Source organism: Asterias rubens, chromosome 6 (genome assembly GCF_902459465.1).
Source record: "Asterias rubens chromosome 6, eAstRub1.3, whole genome shotgun sequence".
Lineage (NCBI taxonomy): Eukaryota > Metazoa > Echinodermata > Asteroidea > Forcipulatida > Asteriidae > Asterias > Asterias rubens.
This window is the reverse complement of record NC_047067.1, coordinates 16,783,701-16,804,300: the sequence shown is the minus strand read 5'-3', so window position 1 is coordinate 16,804,300 and position 20,600 is coordinate 16,783,701. Positions and strand designations below refer to the sequence as shown.

General features: G+C 36.2%; 2 protein-coding genes and 1 long non-coding RNA gene across 5 annotated transcripts in view; 1 reads left to right on the top strand and 2 right to left on the bottom strand.

The window, feature by feature from the left end:
* LOC117291441 (sialidase-3-like) overlaps positions 1–4,672 on the bottom strand; it is an 87,021-nt gene extending 82,349 nt beyond the window's left edge. For both annotated transcript variants that reach the window (XM_033773124.1, XM_033773125.1), the window contains exon 1: positions 4,406–4,672. The gene's annotated coding sequence lies outside the window, so the exon portion shown is untranslated. The remainder of the gene's footprint in view (positions 1–4,405) is intronic.
* Positions 4,673–15,802: 11,130 nt separating this feature from the next.
* Positions 15,803–20,600, top strand: part of LOC117291099 (tubulin delta chain-like) — a 150,032-nt gene continuing 145,234 nt past the window's right edge. For both annotated transcript variants that reach the window (XM_033772625.1, XM_033772627.1), the window contains exon 1: positions 15,803–16,008. The gene's annotated coding sequence lies outside the window, so the exon portion shown is untranslated. The remainder of the gene's footprint in view (positions 16,009–20,600) is intronic.
* Positions 18,669–20,300, bottom strand: LOC117291101. The gene is made up of 2 exons (XR_004519120.1): positions 20,009–20,300; positions 18,669–18,854 (listed from the first exon to the last, which is right to left on the bottom strand). It is a non-coding gene; the product is annotated as an uncharacterized LOC117291101 (long non-coding RNA).

The following is a 20,600-nucleotide window of genomic DNA, read 5'->3' as shown; positions in this document are numbered from 1 at the left end:
GGTCTCAAAATCAAATTTAAAAAAAATAACTTCTTTCTCAAAAACTCTGTTACTTTAGAGGGAGTCGTTTCTCACAGTGTTTTATACTATCAACAGCTCTTCATTACTCATACCAAGTAAGGTTTTATGCTAATAATTATTTTGAGTCATTACCAATAGTGTCCACTGCCTTTAAGGCTTTGACTCCAGCTTATGTTCTGTGTTCCTTGTACAGCAATGTGCCAAATACAATTTTATAAATCTGGAGAATTGTTTGTTGTAACCCTCATTCATTATTATTAATATTAAAATTTAACCATTGGCTTAGTGATTCAATTATCACTGTTCTTCATTCATACGCTTTATTTAAATGATAAGAAAAATAAAAAAAATACAAAACTAAATAAAAATCGGATTTGAAAGCCAATATTATAACACCGTAAAATTAGGGCGTTATAACACCGTATTAGGGTGTTATGATGCCGTACAATTAGGGTGTTATAATGCCGTATGGGGGCGTTATAGCGCCCTATTAGAGCGTTATAACGCTGTTAAATAGTATACACATAATGAATGTTTATGAGTGCAATGGTGCGAATAATGTTCATGAGTTGAAAGATGGAATGTTCTATTCAACGAGGCGGAGCCGAGTTGAATGGAACATTCCAGCTTTCAACGAATGAACATATTCGCACCATTGCACGAATAAAAAACATTCATTATTTGTTTTATATAACATCACAGTAGATCTTTGTCATTTTGATTGAAAGATACAACTTTCAAAACAAAGCGTAGGCCTAAAATTTTTAATTGTAGAAGCCGAATGCTACAAATTTTACTAATTTTTATGCCTTGCAGTAACACCTGCTGCGTTACCAAAGGCACGGGCACGCAGTGATGTTTTTACTCAGCTTTTTCGTTCCATCCGAAAAGTACCATTGCACGCTGCCAGCGTGCAATGGTACTTTTCGGATGGAACGAAAAAGCACGGTGAGTGACTCAGCGTGCAATGGTACTTTTATTTGCTATCACGTGACAGACAATCCTCCAATCAAATGGCAAGGATCTGCTTGGGTGTTATATAATATACAAATAACGAATACTTATCAGTGCAATTATGTGAATATGTTCATGAGTTGAAAGATGGAATGTTCTATTCAACGAGGCGGAGCACTATCATGACTATAGCACTATAGATGTCATTTTGATTGGAGGATACAACTTCCAAAACAAACAAAGCTTCTAAAGGCCTACAATTTTTAATTGTGAAATTACACCTGATGTGATATGGGACTACTTTATCCTGCTCATGTATATCGTACACCACTGTGTTATCTTCCCTTCTATTAAGTGGTATGAAAGAATAAAGACAGTTGGTCAGGAGCTAGGAAATCAACCATCGTAATCGCCTTAATTACTTCCTAGACACATATCACTTCAACACCGTTTCTTTTGGGTCGGCCTGTTGGATTCAACAGTGACAATTTGCGTTCGGTTACACACCTATATTCCGACACCCCTATGGTCCGACACCCCTATAGATGTTCCGACAATTCAGCCTATATTCCGACACCCCTATGTTCTGACACCCCTATATTCCAACACCCCTATATTCCAACACCCCTATTGTTCTGACAACTGAACCTATATTCCGACACCCCTATGTTCCTACAAGTTGTTTTTGCACATTATTACTCTGTTGATCAATAACAAAAACACAACTTGTATTACGCCAGGTTTCCCAGTAAATTTCGGCCAGGATTAGGTTTGAACATTCATAAGATGAATTTGTACTGTTTTAAAAAGTGATGGAATCACGCATGCATTATTCAATTTTTGTGGTTACACATGAGTACCCCGAGGTAGGTGGCAATAAAATACTTGGTCCTTTGCTATTGTTAGATGCGTGTCCCTGTTGATAACATTTCATGAGCCTTCAATTGATAAAAATGGCAACCCTCTCCTGCGTTTATTGCGACGATGTGTAATTTCTTTCTTTTGCCCCCCCAAAAAAAAAAAAAATTATAATAAATAATTAAGTCCTACCACCCCCTCCATTACTCAGTCCTCTTTTAAACCAAAGTTGCTAATTTTTAATAGCAGAATAACACTTGTTATACAAATTAAAATCCTTTGTGGGACTACATAAAGATAGGTTACCGGTACATTCATGGACTAAATTGCGGTCATGTGTAGTTTTTTCAAGTCACACCTTTTTTCTTAAAAAAAATGGCTAACACAAAATATTGGTGCAGGTTGTCGGAACATAGGGGTGTCGGAACATAGGGGTGTTTGGGTGGTTGGAATATAAGGGTGTCGGAACATAGGGGTGTCGGAATATCGGGGTGTCGGAACATCTATGGGGTGTCGGAATATAGGTTGAGTTGTCGGAATGTAGGGGCGTCGGAACATAGGGTTGCGGAACATAGAGATGTTGGAATATCATAGAGCTATATAGGCCTATTGACTAGAGCGCTAACACCCCGTTATACACGCACTTATGTTTTGAAGCCATGTTTAATGTACAAACCAATACAAAAGCTTGAAATTTTGTACACAATTATACGGCTATTTGCATGATATGGCGTTTGTTCTTTTCTTTGTGTCATCGAACCAAAAAATGCAGCGAATGTGAACGCACAATCTGCTGAGGAGCGTGCAAATTGCGAGCGTCATGTGTGTCATGTTTATAAGGCGCGTATACTTTTTTTTCAGTACGTCAATCAAGTCAAACTTACGGTTTTCGTAGCACGGACGTACGCGAATGGGCAGTCGCGTACGGAAGCGCACACGCCGAATTAAAAAAAATCGCAGCAATGTGTGTTCTCTTATAATTAAAAATTTTCCCAAGTCACGCAACACATAAAACATGTCTGCGCCTAGGGTGGCTTCAAAACGCAGAGCAAGTTAGCGCTCTAGTCAATATATAATATATAGCTCTAGTCTATGCGGAACAATAGAGCAGTCATCACTGTGCGTTCTGTACAGCTTTTTGAGACACACAATAAAAACAGACGCCGAATGTATGTGCCTTGCAGAAACACTGAGCGTTGCCAAAGACATGCGCACGCAGTTTGATGTTTTTTGCTCAGCGTGCAATATAGTTGCGATTACGTAAACACTCCTGCCGTCAGCAGGAGGGTTACGTAATCGCAACTACGTGCAATAGTACTTTTCGGATGGAACGAAAAATGCATGGTGAGTGACTCAGCGTGCAATTTGCTATCACGTGACGGACAATCCTCCAATCAAATGGAAAGGATCTGCTTGCCATGGGTGTTACTGTTATATCGTAGGAGGTCCTGTTTTCGAGGTGTCCCTAAAATCGTGGCAAATCTTTTACCTCTCTGTGCGTGATGTAAACAGTCCCTAGATAAAAATTGTGTCGTTTTATTTGCCAAGCAAAGAGTCTCCTCTCCCTTGACCAAAACTTAGAAACAGATAAGGCTCCACTGGATATTTGCACTTGTAAAATGCAAAAAGTTTGGTATTTTAGGCATTTCTACAAGGTACAAAAATATGTCATAATGTTGAGGCCATATAAAAATACTTGCACACCGAAAAAGTTTCATCAAACACTATTTCAATTCACAATTCATGATGATCAAATCATGTGACTGAATATTTTGCTGAGCATTCTGGGAAAAAATACAGAGGCTTAAAGAAGCCATGTGCCTTATATCATTTTCTAATATTTTTGGAGATTTTCTTTTTAACCCTCCGATCAATATTATTATTAATATTAAAATTTAAACGATCAGCTTGTTGACTCAATTATCACTGTTTATTTATACGCTTTATTATAAATTTTAAAATTTGAAAGCCAATGATTATTCACACTTTTTATTAAATTATTTATTTTTGTTATTTTTTGCAAATTACCATGGAAATTTTAAAATTTCATTAAAAAATATTTTGAATAAAAAAAAGACAACTGCTGGCTATAGAATCATACACAGAGTCTCAAAGAACACTTGTAGTCACTGTTTAGATGTTTCTTCCATGTGTAGCTTCACCGGGAAACCATGCTTTCTTGTTTGCCGTGAAAACAGGAAAAATTCAAAACAAATAGGGCCATTTGAAGTCATCAAAGATCGGTGTGTAGTAGTGTGAACATTTCAATGTCCATCAAGTTTTAATATATGTTTGCATACTTCATATTAACAAAAGAAGGTAATTAGGGCATCGGTTGTTTTTATAAGGCATCATTATTTTTTTCCCAATTCAAAGAAAAAGGCATAATAGCGTGAAAACTGGTTAGGGGAGGATATAACTATAAATATTATAAGTTATAAAGCGTTATAATATAAACGCTATATTATTTTATAAAAACCATATTTTAGATATTTATACTTTTATAATTATAGGCCTAACAAAATAATAAAATTGCAAACAACATTGAAATTACCACAAACATCCAACTCACCAAATAGTGTTTGCTTGAGACGAGTGTCCCGTTTTATATTTCTGAAATGTCTGAATGTACGATCGCCTTCTTCAACAAGTTCAGGTTTGTTTCTTTTTGAATTGAATTGAGAAAAAGAGAAGAATCGTGGAACGCAAACAACCACTGGCACTACCCACTAGCTAGGCCTAGTCCTTATTTTTTTACTTTTTCCATGTTGTCATGGTTGTGGTGTGACACACATATGAGAGAAAGCCTTAAAGGACGTTTCTTCTTGAACCCCCCCAAAAAATCACCGAACGGAAGCTAGCACAGTATTGGGCCCAAAATAGCCAGCCGCGTATTCCCGGAAAAGCCAGCCGCGTATTCGGAAAATAGAACACATACAGTACAGGGAGGTTCAATTCTGAAGATGAAGATCTGTTTTATTCGAACGAATTCTGAAATACTAGCCATAAACCACAACTTTTTATTTGATAATATATCAATTTAATTAGTATATATGGTTAAAAAACAATGAAAAAAGAAATAAACTTTTAACAAGACGTCACAAAATGACCCACAAACACAAAGGCAAAAATCAAATCGTTTGTGTTACACTGTGTCATTAAATATACTGTGTAAATACATAACTATAATCTGAAAAGAATTTGTACCCTTCATTAAGACAAAAATTTCCTTTTTAATTCCAGAATCTCAAAGACTGATATACTGGGCGGATCAAATTTTGGAGCTGGCCAATTTGGTTAATTAATTAGTGGTTAATTAATCACAATAATATACGCAATTTTCAATATATTTTACCGCACATAACAGTGCGGCTGACTTAAAAACAATTTGAAAAGAATTTGTACCCTTCATTATGACAAATATTAACTTTTTTATTCCATAATCTTTAAGACTGATATACTAGGCAGATCACATTTTGGAGCTGGCTAATTTGGTCCACTAATTAGTGGTTAATTAATCACAGTAATATATGCCATTTTCAATATATTTTACCGCACATAACAGTGCGGCTGACTTAAAAACAATTTGAAAAGAATTTTTACCCTTCATTATGACAAATATTTGCTTTTTCATTCCAGAATCTTGAAGACTGATATACTGGGCAGATCAAATTTTGGAGCTGGCCAATTTGGTCAAATAATTAGTGGTTAATTAATCACACTAATATACGTCATTTTCACTCTATTTTACCGCACATAACAATGCGGTTGACTTAAAAACAATTTGTACTCTTCATTAAGACAAATATTTGCTTTCTTATTCCAGAATCTTGAAGACTGATATACTGGGCGAATCAAATTTTGGAGCTGGCCAATTTGGTTAAATAATTAGTGGTTAATTAATCACAATTATACGCAATTTTCAATATATTTTACCGCACTAACAATGCGGTTGACTTAAAAACAATTTGAAAAGAATTTGTACCCTTCATTAAGACAAACATTTGTTTTTTTGTTCCAGAATCTTTAAGACTGATATACTGGGCAGATCAAATTTTGGAGCTGGCTAATTTAGTCTACTAATTAGTGGTTAATTAATCACAGTAATATACGCCATTATTAATATATTTTACCGCACATAACATAGCGGTTGTTGAAAAGAATTTGTACCCTTCATATGACAAATATTTGCTTTTTTATTCCAGAATCTTTAAGACTGATATACTGGGCGAATCAAATTTTGGAGCTGGCCAATGTGGTCAAATAATTAGTGGTTAATTAATCACAATAATATACGCAATTTTCAATGTATTTTACCGCACTAACAATGCGGTTGACTTAAAAACAATTTGTAAAGAATTTGTACCCTTCATTAAGACAAATATTTGCTTTTTTTATTCCAGAATCTTGAAGACTGATATACTGGGCGAATCAAATTTTGGAGCTGGCCAATTTGGTCAAATAATTAGTGGTTAATTAATCACAATAATATACGAAATTTTCAATATATTTTACCGCACATAACAATGCGGTTGACTTAAAAACAATTTGAAAAGAGTTTGTACCCTTCATTAAGACAAATATTTGCTTTTTTATTCCAGAATCTTAAAGACTGATATACTGGGCAGATCAAATTTTGGAGCTGGCCAATTTGGTCCACTAATTAGTGGTTAATTATTTACAGTAATATACACCATTTTCAATATATTTTACCGCACATAACAATGCGGTTGACTTAAAAACAATTTGAAAAGAATTTGTACCCTTCATTAAGACAAATATCTCCTTTTTTATTCCAGAATCTTAAAGACTGATATACTGGGCGGATCAAATTTTGGAGCTGGTCAATTTGGTCTACTAATTAGTGGTTAATTAATCACAGTAATATACGCCATTTTCAATATATTTTACCGCACAAAACAATGCGGTTGACTTAAAAACATTTTGTAAAGAGTTTGTACCCTTCATTATTTAGACAAAAATTTGCTTTTTTATTCCATAATCTTGAATACTGATATACTGGGCAGATCAAATTTTGGAGCTGGCCAATTTGGTCCACTAATTAGAGGTTAATTAATCACAGTAATATACGTAAATTTCACTATATTTTACCGCATTTATTATTATAACAATGCGGTTGACTTAAAAACAATTTGAAAATAATTTGTACCTTTCATTAAGACAAAAATTTGCCTTTTCATTCCAGATTCTTGAAGACTGATATACTGGGCAGATCAAATTTTGGAGCTGGCCAACTTGGTCAATTAATTAGGGGTTAATTAACCACACATTTTTAATCTATAATACGCACAAAATGCGTTAATATGACACAAAAACAAAATTAAAATTTATTTCAGAACCTTGTAGACTAATATAGGCCTTACTCTGGGCGTGTCAAATTTTTGAGCTGGACAATTTGGTCAACTAAATAGTGGTTAATTAATCACAGCTTTACGTACGCCAATCGTTATATTTTATCTTACAATCGTCGGTGGCTGAAATAGACCGATTGCGCTTCCAACGTCACGTGACCTGGGTAGTACACATCAACACACACGGCCTGATGATGCTTATCAACGTGCGTGAAAAAAACATGACTATTGTTGCATTTTGTTTGTTCAATCAAGGCTTTACTTTCTCGAAATCACAGATATAATAGTGTTTAGTTTGTAACATGAGACCTTACCGGTGGCCGGCTAAACAATGCAAGTACTATAATACGTCGTGTGCCCGGCAAAAGGACGTAAGGGAAAGTTCCCGGCAGAAGGACGTAAGCAATTTATGTTAAAATTTGTGTTTCAAGAATTATGAGCGGGAAAGTTTGGTAAATTTGTTGCCATGCAAAAGTCATTCTAGAAAGGTTAAATTCTGCATGGGGAATGGGGAAACATGTCTTCAGGGTAATTCTAGCAAAAGAACAAACAAAAATGACATATTTTTCATGTCAGGAGCCATTTTGTTGCTTACGTCCTTTTGTTACTGGGACGAACTACTTTATGTTCCCGGCAAAAGGGCGTAAGGCCTTACGCCCTTTTGCCGGGCACACGATAGGTAAACACAGTTCCACCAACTTGGGAATTCTACGAGAATGTTCACATGATGTGTCATGATATGATGCGTTTGTTCACGGAAACTGTGGTTTTACATTGCCCTCATTGTAATGATTTTGCTTTCAATATTTTCAATAAAAATCTCCAGAGGAAGCTGCAAATTCCTTTATTTTCACCCTCAAATTATTTGATTGGAAGGGATAGCTGTCAGGGATAGAGTCGGACAACTACACGGTCTCCCTTGGCACAGCCCGACTTCATGCATGCCGTGCACAACGAAAAAAAAACAAACGAAAAAGAAAAACGGCGCGTGAGCTCGCTCAAACCTCGGTAATTTACATAGTCTAACCATACTCATCAAAAGAAACCTCTTTAGAAGGAGAATACTGGATTAATCAAACAGAAAATGTGATTTAAATCATTGTCACAACATTCAACTTTATTAAAAGGGCTTCGTTTTGAGTTAAAAGTGTTATTTTATCGAAAATACAGCCGATTGTATGGCCCATCGGTACGAGTGTTCCCATGTCACTGGGTAGCTGTGTTTTTCTATACCCATCTCAGGTCACGTGATCACATGTAAACATTGGTAGCGCAATCGTTGCGTAAAAAGTAGCCGACAAGTGGGGGGACTCAATTTAAAAACAAATTGTTAATTGGTCGGTGTCATAATAGGAAATCTGTCCTCTTGAGATTCTGTAACCCATAGGAAAGTGGGCCGGAGAAGGTCGGTTCAAAAGAGGGCGCTTTCAGAAGAAGTTTGTATACGCAGTTCGCGCCGTATACGTTGGATTTAATATCCGGTGGGAAAATCTCCTGCTACACCAGTGTGGCGGGAGATTCTGTAAATTGTATAATGTAAAACAACTTCAACTTCCAATTTTATGTATGTGAGGTTCAAATTGGTTCAAAGTCTTTTCGTGATAAAGAAAATCTAAATCAGCTGTAGTTTTTATGATGTACCAACTTGTAAGTTTAAACTCTGAACCCTTGTAATTTCGGTTAATGAAATAATTAACTTTTGAATTTTTTTATTTAAATTTTCGGTTTTGATGAAAGTATTAAGATCACACGCGGTCACACATTCATTTTGTAATATTTATAATAATTTAAGAGTTTTAAATAGTGCAAACACTTTGTGTGATACCTTTTATGATTCTCTAGATATAATTTTATTTTAAGAATATGTTTTCTCAGCCAATTTAAATTGGGGTTTATTTTTAGCTCTTGCATTCAATTTCGTTTTCGTGCACACGTGATTTCGTTTTTCCTCGTGTAGATTCGCTTTTGTCATTCTATTGTATTTAAAGGCATTCAAGACAACACTTTGACCATTCTTAAGTTGAGTGTCTACTACCTATTTACAATGATGTATTCAAATTAAGAATCACCGAAGCGAACATGATTTTGCTTCTAGTTTGCGTTTTCTCTTTCATTATGTGCAACGAATTTCAATTTCGCATTCAAATTAAAGATGAGGTTTTTTTGGAAGAGGAATTTTATTCAAACTGCTTTAATATACAAATCTGCACAAACTATTTTGTAAAACCAACTACTTTTAAAACATTAATGTAAAGAAAAATGGCAAATGGCAACACAAAAGAGGAAATTGTATGAAGGGCAAGGCCCTTAGTTATCATGTAGACAAGGCAATACAAAAAGCTCCCATCTGGTGTTCAACTTATCTAAGTTGTTATTCTAACAAAGATCATTTTGTTCCATTGCCAAACAATGATTTTTTGTGTTAAATAAGAGTAAACGAGGGTTTTCTGTCATTCATCTTCATGCGATTAAATGAAAACGGCAAAGAATGAGAGTTAATTTAAAGATGAGTAAACTGTGAATTAGCTCCTTTAAGCACAATATTATGTTGTCCTTTGAATGAGTTTTGTCCATGTATTTTCAGTTTTTTTTTACATCATGTGTTTTCTTAATTGAAATAGTTCTTAATTCGGTGCGTTGTTACCCTTTCTTAAAGAAAAGGCCAGTACCCGATAACTTTGAAATGCAAAACTATTTTTTTTTTTTTTTTAGCCTTGATATATTTTTTGCCCAATATGTTGTTGTTTTTGTTTTTCTGCTAGTGTCAGGACCATTCCAAATTAGAAGTTAATAAATTAATGTTTCAAAGGAAGCTTACAATAAAAGGGGGCGTGAAACAATTTAAAAACAAATTAATGGTGTTCTCCAAAGCTTGGTCTTCCCCCAAATTCACTGCTCCGACCGACCTCGGGCAGCCATCTTGTTAGTCAAAATCGCTCAGGCCTTTACTTGGTTATAATGCCAAACAAGTTCAAGTCTGAATCCTTTTTGGTTTATAAGGGAAACTGTTTTAATTTAAGTATGAAAAATTAACTTCTAGTTTAAAAAGAACCTCAAGAGCTTTCTTCTGACCGTGCAGACCTTTACTTGCTAGTAGCTATTATTAAGTCTGGAGGATTGGGGGCTAAAACTAAAAATAAAAATTGTATCATTATGAAGGGAACAATTTTTTTTAAAGAGATTGTATAGGAAATATTGTGCATAGTTGATTAACCACTAATTAGTGGACCAAATTTGCCAGCTAAATAAATTAATACGCCCAGTATATCAATCTTCAAAGTTCTGGAATAAAACAATAAAATAAAAAATTTCTAATGAAGGGTACAAATTTTTTCAAATTTTGTTTATGTCCACCGCCTATGCAATTGTGCGTAAAATACATTGAAAATGGCGTCTATAACTGTGGTTAATTCACCACAAATTATTAGTGGACCAAAATAGCCGGCCAGCTTCAAAATTTGATACGCCCACTATACTAGTCTTTAAAGTTCTGGGAACAAAAAAGTGTTTTTTTCTTTTTCTTAAAGGGAAGGTAATATACACGTTTGGTAATTGTCAAAGACCAGTCTTCTCGCTTGGTGTATCCAAACACAACCATAAAATAACAAGCCTGTGAACATTTGAGCTAAATTGGTCATCAAAGTTGTGAGAAAATGATGAGAGAAAAAAACACCCTTTTTGGACGAATTTGTGTGCGTTCAGAAGTCGAAGACGTTTACTAGAAGTCGTTTATTATTTTAGTGAGAATTTACCACTTTCTCAAAATCTATGCTACTTCAAAGGGAGCCGTTTCTCACAATGTTTTATACTATCAACAGCTCTCCAATGCTCGTTACCAAGTGAGTTTTTAAGTTAATATTTGTTTGCTTTGAGCAGTATTCAAAATTACCAAACGTGTACATACAAACGGTACTTAAAGTCAACCGCTTTGTTTTGTGCGTATTTTGTACATATTGAAAATGGCGTATATTACTGTGATCAATTAACCCCGTCATTAATTGACCAAATTGGCCAGCTCCAAAATTTGATCTGCCCAGTATATCAGTCTTCAAGAATCTGGAATAAAAAAGAAAATATTTGTCTTAATGAAGGGTACAAATTCTTTTCAAATTGTTTTAAAGTCAACCGCATTGTAATATGTGCGGTAAAATATTGAAAATGGCGTATATTAGTGTGAATAATTAACCACTAATTAGTAGACCAAATTGGCCAGCTCCAAAATTTGATCCGCCCAGTATATCAGTCTTAAAGATTCTGGAATAAAAAAAACAATTTTTTGTCTTAATGAAGGGTACAAATTTTTTCAAATTGTTTTAAAGTCAACCGCATTGTTATGAGCGGTAAAATATATTGAAAATGGCGTATATTAGTGTGATTAATTAACCACTAATTAATAGACCAAATTGGCCAGCTCCAAAATTTGATCCGCCTAGTATATCAGTCTTCAAGATTATGGAATAAAAAAGCAAGATTTTGTCTTAATGAAGGGTACAAATTATTTTCAAATTGTTTTAAAGTCAACCGCATTGTTATGTGCGGTAAAATATATTGAAAATGGCGTATATTATTGTGATTAATTAACCACTAATTAATTTACCAAATTGACCAGCTCCAAAATTTGATCCGCCTAGTATATCAGTCTTCAAGATTATGGAATAAAAAAGCAAGATTTTGTCTTAATGAATTAGGGTACAAATTATTTTCAAATTGTTTTTAAGTCAACCGCATTGTTATGTGCGGTAAAATATATTGAAAATTGCGTATATTAGTGTGATTAATTAACCACTAATTAATTGACCAAATTGGCCAGCTCCAAAATTTGATCCGCCCAGTATATCAGTCTTTGAGATTCTGGAATAAAAAAACAAATTTTTGTCTTAATGAAGGGTACAAATTCTTTTCAAATTGTTTTTAAGTCAACCGCGTTGTTAGTGCGGTAAAATATATTGAAAATTGCGTATGTTATTGTGATTAATTAACCACTAATTAATTGACCAAATTGGCCAGCTCCAAAATTTGATCCGCCCAGTATATCAGTCTTTGAGATTCTGGAATAAAAAAGCAAATTTTTGTCTTAATGAAGGGTACAAATTCTTTTCAAATTATAGTTATGTATTTACACAGTATATTTAATGACACAGTGTAACACAAACGATTTGATTTTTGCCTTTGTGTTTGCGGGTCATTTTGTGACGTCTTGTTAAAAGTTTATTTCTTTTTTCATTGTTTTTTAACCATATATACTAATTAAATTGATATATTATCAAATAAAAAGTTGTGGTTTATGGCTAGTATTTCAGAATTCGTTCGAATAAAACAGATCTTCATCTTCAGAATTGAACCTCCCTGTACTGTATGTGTTCTATTTTCCGAATACGCGGCTGGCTTTTCCGGGAATACGCGGCTGGCTATTTTGGGCCCAATACTGTGCTAGCTTCCGTTCGGTAAAAAAATCGATAATCAAAACTTAAAAGACTGCACCGGAAACAAAAAAGTAGTTGGAGAACAAGCAAGTTGGGACGGCCATCCGTCGACTTGTCTTAGTCCTAAAAAAATCGAATACCAGTCATCTCGCCCCCCAGCAAAGTCGCCCACAACAAAGTCGCCCACAACAAAGTCGCCCCCAGCAAAGTCGCCCACTACAAAGTCGCCCCCCCAGCAAAGTCGCCCACCACAAAGTCGCCCCCTCACTGACAAAGTCGCCCCCTGTCAAAGTCGCCCCTCACAAAGTCGCCCCCTGACATAGTTGCCCCCCAACAAAGTCGCCCCCCGACACAGTCGCCCCCTAACAAAGTCGCCCAAGAAGATTTCACTAAGTGAGGGCGCCCTTTGTTAACGGTTTAGATTCAACCATTGGAGATTCCAGGCTTGGCGAATGCTCTTTCTTTTAGCTATTTTCTTTTTTTTTATACTTTGAATTGGCCTTCTAATATTATGTAAATCTGTATCGAACATAGACAGGTTTCTGAATTAAATTAAGCATGCCAACCATTTAAGATTGTATACATAATTATTGCTGTGCATAATTTTTAATCCATACCGGAAACAAATTTTTATACCCAATATTTTAGTTAATATTTTTAATCAATTTGTTTTAACAATATACAATTGTTATGACTAAAATGTGATTTTGTCTGTAGGCCTAGTGATCGACTTAGGGTTTTAATTAAAGTAGGCAACCTGTCAACTTATCACAACAATAAAACTTAAAGAACTTCAAATAATGTATCAAAACACATCAGTTTTAGAGTTAACATAATTTTATTCAATTAAACAACATAATAGACTATAAAAAAAGGTTTTATATAATTATAATAAAAAAAACAATTAGAACTTTATTTTAAAGCAAATATGTAACCACCATAACTTTTAATAAATTCGCGAATAATTACCATTGCACAAACATTTGCTTCAACATGGAGGGGAAAAAAATTAAACAAATTGAGTTTGAAGTTTACATCAACAAAAAACAAATAAATAAATGCAAATAAAAACAACCCATCAGTTACACGGAAATAACAAATATTTTAAAAAGTTTGAAGTTGGAAAAAGTAGTACATGTATTTAAAAAAAAAAAAAAAAGTTTTGGAGTAGAACAAAAAATTAGAACTACATGTATATTCAAAAACAAATAAATAACCACAATAACCCTTAATAAATCCGCGAACAAAAAATTAAAACTTTGTTTAAAAACAAATAAATAACCACAATAACTTTAAATCAATCCGCGAATCCGCGAACTTTTAATAAATCCGCGAACAAAAAATTAGAACTGTATTACAAAAAAAAAAACATAACCACAATTACTTTTAATGAATCCGCGAATGCTTTGTCTTTTCGATAACCAATTAGCTAGTTTTCTGAATTTAATTATGGTGCATTGCCAAAAAGGGCGGCACAGCCACGTAACAGTTTCTTGGCACCGATTTCGCCGTTGGTGTAACCATACTGTCCCAGTGTCTAGTGGGGGTGACGCGCGGCATCCCGATAGTGAATATTCCCCGCTAGTATAACTAGAAGATCACCAGAGGCTCGTAGTGCTGTGGTGATGACCAAGCATAGATGAATCACACTGGATTCAACAACTTAAGACAGTCCAAACTTAAATAAACACTCGTGAAATAATTTTCCATCACCCTCAGGTTCACTTCTGCTTGATAATTTATTTGATGCACCATGCACTGGGCGACTTTGTTAAGGGGCGACAGTGTCGGGGGCGACTTTGTTGGGGGGCGACTCTGTCAGGGGGCGACTTTGTGAGGGGCGACTTTGACAGGGGGCGACTTTGTAAGTGAGGGGGCGACTTTGTGGTGGGCGACTTTGCTAGGGGGGCGACTTTGTAGTGGGCGACTTTGCTGGGGGCGACTTTGTTCTGGGCGACTTTGCTGGGGGGCGAGATGACTGGTTCCCAAAAAAATCAACGTGCGAGTGAGTTGTCCAAAAACGGTCGAGTTGTCACGACCCCTCACGACAACTCACGACAACATTTTTTAAATGCACCTTTACAGAACCTTTGAAAGTAATTCAACCATTAAATATGTGCACAAGAATCATATGCATCTAAATCACTTTCAAACTGTTGACAAAATTGTATTTTTAACTGTAAAAAAGGTGTTTTTTTACCCCGAATTTAGTAACGAACGGAAATATTCGCCATTTCGTACTTGGACGATTCTATTACACCGCAGGGGGCGAGGTAATTTCTGAGGGCTGAGTTTTATTTTTTTCGTTTTGGTTTTAGCTGCTGATTTTTTCCTTCTTGTTAGTAACTAAGCCGCCACTCTGGAATTCGAAGTTAAAAGGGGAAACTTAAATATAATATTGTTTTAAACTCCATGAAATACATTTTTTTTAAAGGTAAATAATCTTGCATATTGTATCACCCCTGCGGTATAATAGAATCGTCCAAGTGCGTTAAAAGACAATATGGCGGATGTTACCGTTCGTTACTAAATTTGGGGTAAAAATCACCTTTTTTACAGTTAAAAATACAATTTTGTCAACAGTTTGAAAGTGATTTGGGTGCATACAACTCTTGTGCATATATTTAATGGTTGACTTATGTTTAAATGTTCTGTTAAAGTGCATTTAAAAATTGTTGTCGTGAGTTGTCGTGAGTTGTCGAGAGGGGTCGTGAGTTGTCGGTATTTAGTCCGACCCCCCACAGGAGTTGAATTTGTCTGAGCATCTGACTTCACAGCTCACCCGTAGCCTTTAGTCAAGGCGTGGCGGTACCTCCAGATATAAACGCACGAATAAAGACCAGTGCTGGTGGTGGGGTTCGTGTGTGATGTTTGGGGTCGTGCTTAAATTGACATCTGGGGGTGCAGCATGCGCCCTGACTAAAGGCTATGCGTGCAGCTGTGAAGTCAGATGCTGATTAGACTTGATTTCAAGTATGAAACTAGAAAAACACAGCGACAAGACTCGTAGATGGACCATAATCGGCGGTATTTTTCGATAAACAAACAAAACGAATAGAAGCCCTTTTAATAAAGTTGACATAAATTCCAGTACAAATAGGTGTGATTAGTGACGTGCATGACGACGTACGTGCGGATGAAATTCATCACTTGAGGGGGCTGTTTTTTGTTTATATTGTTTTCAAGTTGTTCACTAAAGAAAGTTGCTGGGTACCAAGAGTTTGTCTTTTTTTAGATTTCCCAAAACAATCTGTCACTCACAAAAGATGAGCGTGGAGGCAAGCTAGTATAGTAGCAGTGGACAGTAGCGACAACGTAGTCGTAACCCTCCTCCCTCCCGACGGCAGTGTTTAACTGCTAGTGCTAGGTGTACTCGGCGGGTAAGCCTAAATTGTTTAAATTTTTTTTTTTTTTTTAAATATTACTAGCGGGTCCTACTAAAAGCCGACAACAAGTCCAGAGCGCCGCCAACAAGTTTTAAATACCTCAAAAATGGCAAATAAACCATAGATATATTAGAACTATGTGTGTTCCGTAATATAAACATACATTTAATGGAAAAACTTCACGAAAAGTGTGAGTTTTTAACCAGAAAAAAAACTTACCTTTCACGGAAAACGGTTGGACGCCATCTTGGCTTCAGTCTATAGACCTTTCTTTTGACACGTCACGAGTCACGTGACAAAACAATTCCGCCATCTTGGTTGGCAAAAGTTTGTTTATTTGTGTGTAAATGTATACAGATACGAACTTTACAGTCGAATAATCATGGTTCTTAGCCGCTATTGCTGCAAAAAAGGGTTCGGATCAAAAGAAGGGTTAAAGTTCTTTCGCTTCCCTGAAGTTGACAAGTTTCAGGATCAAAATAAAGCGTGGATAGATGCCGAAACACGTCCGCCAGCGCAACAGGCATAGAATAGATTGGCAACCTTCACGACATGATCATGATGATGACCGGATATGCATGCATGCATGCATGGTGTGACCACTTTGTGTCTGGTATGGTAAATCATTCATTATTTCCGTGTTATTGTTAGCAAGTACAGACTCTAGTCTATGTTGTTAGTTAGCGTTTTCCTCGATGGTTGGATTATTCATATTGGAAACAATGTCACATAGAACTGCCAGTTTTCTCATTCATCATAATAATAAATTTGAGACATCACACATTTTCTTCCTGTTCCATTTACCTTCCAAAAATGGTTTAGAGAATTATGTAGAGAATAGTGCATTTTTTCTTTCATTTTCACACACAGTCCCACAACACGAGTATGTATCACACATTTTCATGTATCCACATTTTGCTCGCAAAGTATAAAGAAGGGTTACCGTCACTTGCCAATGAACTGGTCGTTTTAAAAGTCAGAATGGAAGGGGCCTACTTTATTTAACGTTTAGATTTTACATGTTCAAAATTTTGTTCAGGTAATTAATTAAGGAAGGAATTAGGCTAGTTTAGTTATCGGTCAAAGGGTCTAAATTCCTTAGGTTATTATTCCTACACTTCCATTATAATAATTAATTTATAGGTATGTATGGAATAAGACTTTTTTTCTGTATACTATACTTTGAGGCTTTACTACAGAGGTTATCACAACCTTTTATTTTGTTTTCTTCTTTAATTTGTTATATACAGCAATAGAGTAATACCAGGAACAATAACACAAGAGCCCTCTAAGGAGAAACTAGACAGGAAAGCTTCATCACCACCATTATTTAGTCAGCCTGTTAAAGATACATTGTAAAAACCCGAACCCATGTCCGCCTTGTGACCAGGAGAACGGAGACCAGACAACTCGTCCGCCGGACAACTTGTCCGTTCGGACAACTCGATGGTTCAGACAACTCAACGGTTCGGACAACTCGACGGATGATTTATTCCACCATAAGACCATCGGACAACTCGACATCGGGTCAAGAAAAGTCGACGGATGGCCTAGTCGGGAGAAGGAGGCTTACGATGAGATCGAGTGCTTCTTAAATATTTAGTTTGTGGATAAAAAACATGTCATCTTGCTTGAATCCATTGATCACATGGCCTAACAGACACACAGCAAGAAGATATCTCCCAAAAGCTTTCAAGAAATAAATTAAATTGAGGAAAGCTACAGTAATAATCAACTGTTTTGAATTGTTTACACAACACACATCAGATCATTAAAGGGGCTATCTCATCTGTCCTGCGGCTGTGCATGGAAATATTAACTGATGAACCCACCACATGATAACCTACATCCCAGGCATGGACATGCCCTTCCAGGATGTAGATGCGAGGGTGCCCAGGGTGTAGGTCACCGAGTGGTGGGTTCATCATTAGTTTATAGTTCCATGCACAACTGCAGGACAGGCGAGATAGCCCCTCTCAATGTGGTACATTGCTATTTGGTAGGGGTAGGAAAAGTTATCAACTTTCATTTGATACATTGATCATTGAATGGTTCTTCGCCATCAAAATTTAATACGAAATTGCTTGTTACCAAGTTAGTTTTATGCTAACAATTAGTTTGAGTAACTACCAACTGTGTCCAGTGCCTTTAACCTCTCTGAGGAACAAATATATTTAAAACATATTAAAAAACTGTACATTTATTTGAACTGTTTCAAAAAATGAAATTAATATTTTTGTGCACAGCTTGATCTCATTGTTGGACCTTCTTTATTGTTGTTCCCGCCTAATTTTCATGTTATTTTCATTTTCTGAAGGTGACTGTTTCCTTATCATCTTCTTTTGGAACGAGAGAAAATATACAAGCGTCTGGGTTAATTTGTCGAAGTCTGTACAGATCAAGACTTTCTAGAGTGGCTTTTAAAGTGACATCCACGTTAGATTTTACTGACCTGATCTGTCCACACCTGTCATAACGTGGTTTAAAGGGTCTATGTACTCTTTTCTAACACAAAACACAATGTCCACAAATTTACATAACACTTCCACAGTTTGAAGATAATGATAGTAGAAAGCCTCCCTTAAAATATTACTTACTGAGGTGCTGTAGTTTTTGAGAAATGAGTAGAACAATGTCACAAAAATAATTTTGAAAAAGTACTCGAATCCTAACAAAATGAAGATCTTTGACAGTACATGGTTCGAGCCCTGTTCCTTTGAGAAAATCTTGGTTCCATATGGATGCTTTCTCAGTGCAGGCCTGGGTCGTATACTCCAGCCGATTTGCTGCCTCCAACTTGAACAGTATTGCCGCAATATAGACTACACGCTTCTCCAAGGCTGATTAAAAAGCAAAAAGAAAAAGCAGGACTTGTTATTAATTTGGTAGCCTATAGGTTACGTGCCCAAATCTACATCTATTGACAACTCTCAACCTAGGAAACAAGACCGTCCCGAAAAATGTACCTTCAACAAAGGCGCCCCCTGGCAAGCTTCGCCCCTAGCATTGTCGACCCCCGGCAAAGTTGCCCCCTGGCTTGGATTAACTGTAAACTATTTCTCAAGTCGCCATGGTCACTGAAGCAAACTTAAAAGTGTTTGTTTTTTTATAATGAAAATTCGGAAAGATGACTGGGAAGTGGTGTGAGTCAAATGGCTTAATACTAAAGGGTTCATGGATGAAAAGCGGTATTTTGCTTACCCACATTATTTTCATTCATAGATGAAATTGAAAATAAATAATTGTGAATAGGCAGCAGGCGTTGGGAGATGATCTGTTTATATATTATTTATTGGGGTGACCTTGCCCGAGGATGACATTTTCGTGGGCAAGTAAGCTAGATTACCATCATCCGGATTACTCCTAGAACTATTTCGGTTTCATCTGCTATCGTCTCCAGTAACGGGAGACGATAGCAGACGAAACCGCAATATGGGAGACGATTGCAGACGAAACCGCAATAGCTCTAGGAGTACATCCGGATATGGAGTGATTGTCCACAGTATGTATAGTTTGGCCGGTGGGCGAGTTTGCTTGAGGAAACTTTTTAATTTTTATTTTTATTTTTATGAATGACAGCATTGAAATAAATGTTACTGAATTGAATTACCAAAATATGTGATTGTGAACTGAACAAATTACCCTTCCCCTGATCTACATTTGGACCCCTATCAATTTGCAATTCAACTGCAATTATATTTCATAATAAAAACCGCAATGGCTCTCGAAAATAACAAAAATAACAACGTACTAAGTAACTACTCAACTAGGCTAAAGTAACACTAACAGTAACAGTGGTCCGGTATAAATACGTGTAGGTGCCTACGTATTTTTCACGTTGTTCCCCAAAATAACACAGATAGGCCCTATGCCTAGTTTGAAATTAAAAACAATTTAAATGAAAATACAAATTTAAAATGCCCGCTTGCCTAAAAGGCTAAGTTAAAAGTTTATTAAAGAACGTCAACAAGGTCAACGTGACAGAGAGGCTTACCCTGTCATGCATACACAGTTGCGCAGAACCACATATCCAGTTGTTTTAATCACAACCCAAGCACTCACAACTGTCATCGCTGACTACATACTGAATCTGAAATTCTTCACGAAATTACTGTACGATTCTCTATAGCGACTTGTTAAGTTGGTAAGCCCAAAGTCTCCATGTACTGACTGTCAGGCGACATTTTATAAAGTAACTTGCCAACAAGAAACTGCGCATGCGCTGGTTTCGCCCCAATGTTTGTAAACAAAAGAAAGGTCTATCATGATGCGGGTAAACCAGATTGAGCAGTAGAGGGCGGGCGTCATGCACTGTGCAAACTGCAGTGAAGGTCTTCACATGAAACCTGGCCCTCTGTTGTTGGCAAGTTCTAAATCTACCCGTATCATAATGGTCTGGTCCAAACACGGTTTTTAAGCCAAGAAAGCGTCCGACCGCTTTCTGTGCAAGTGAAGTTTTTATTTGGTTAAAAAATACACACTTTTGTTGCAATATGCATAAAGTTGTTTATTGACCTTTGACCTTTCGTGTGTTGCATTAAACGTTCCCGGATGTTAGCTTAAATCAGTGACTCGTGTCTATAATC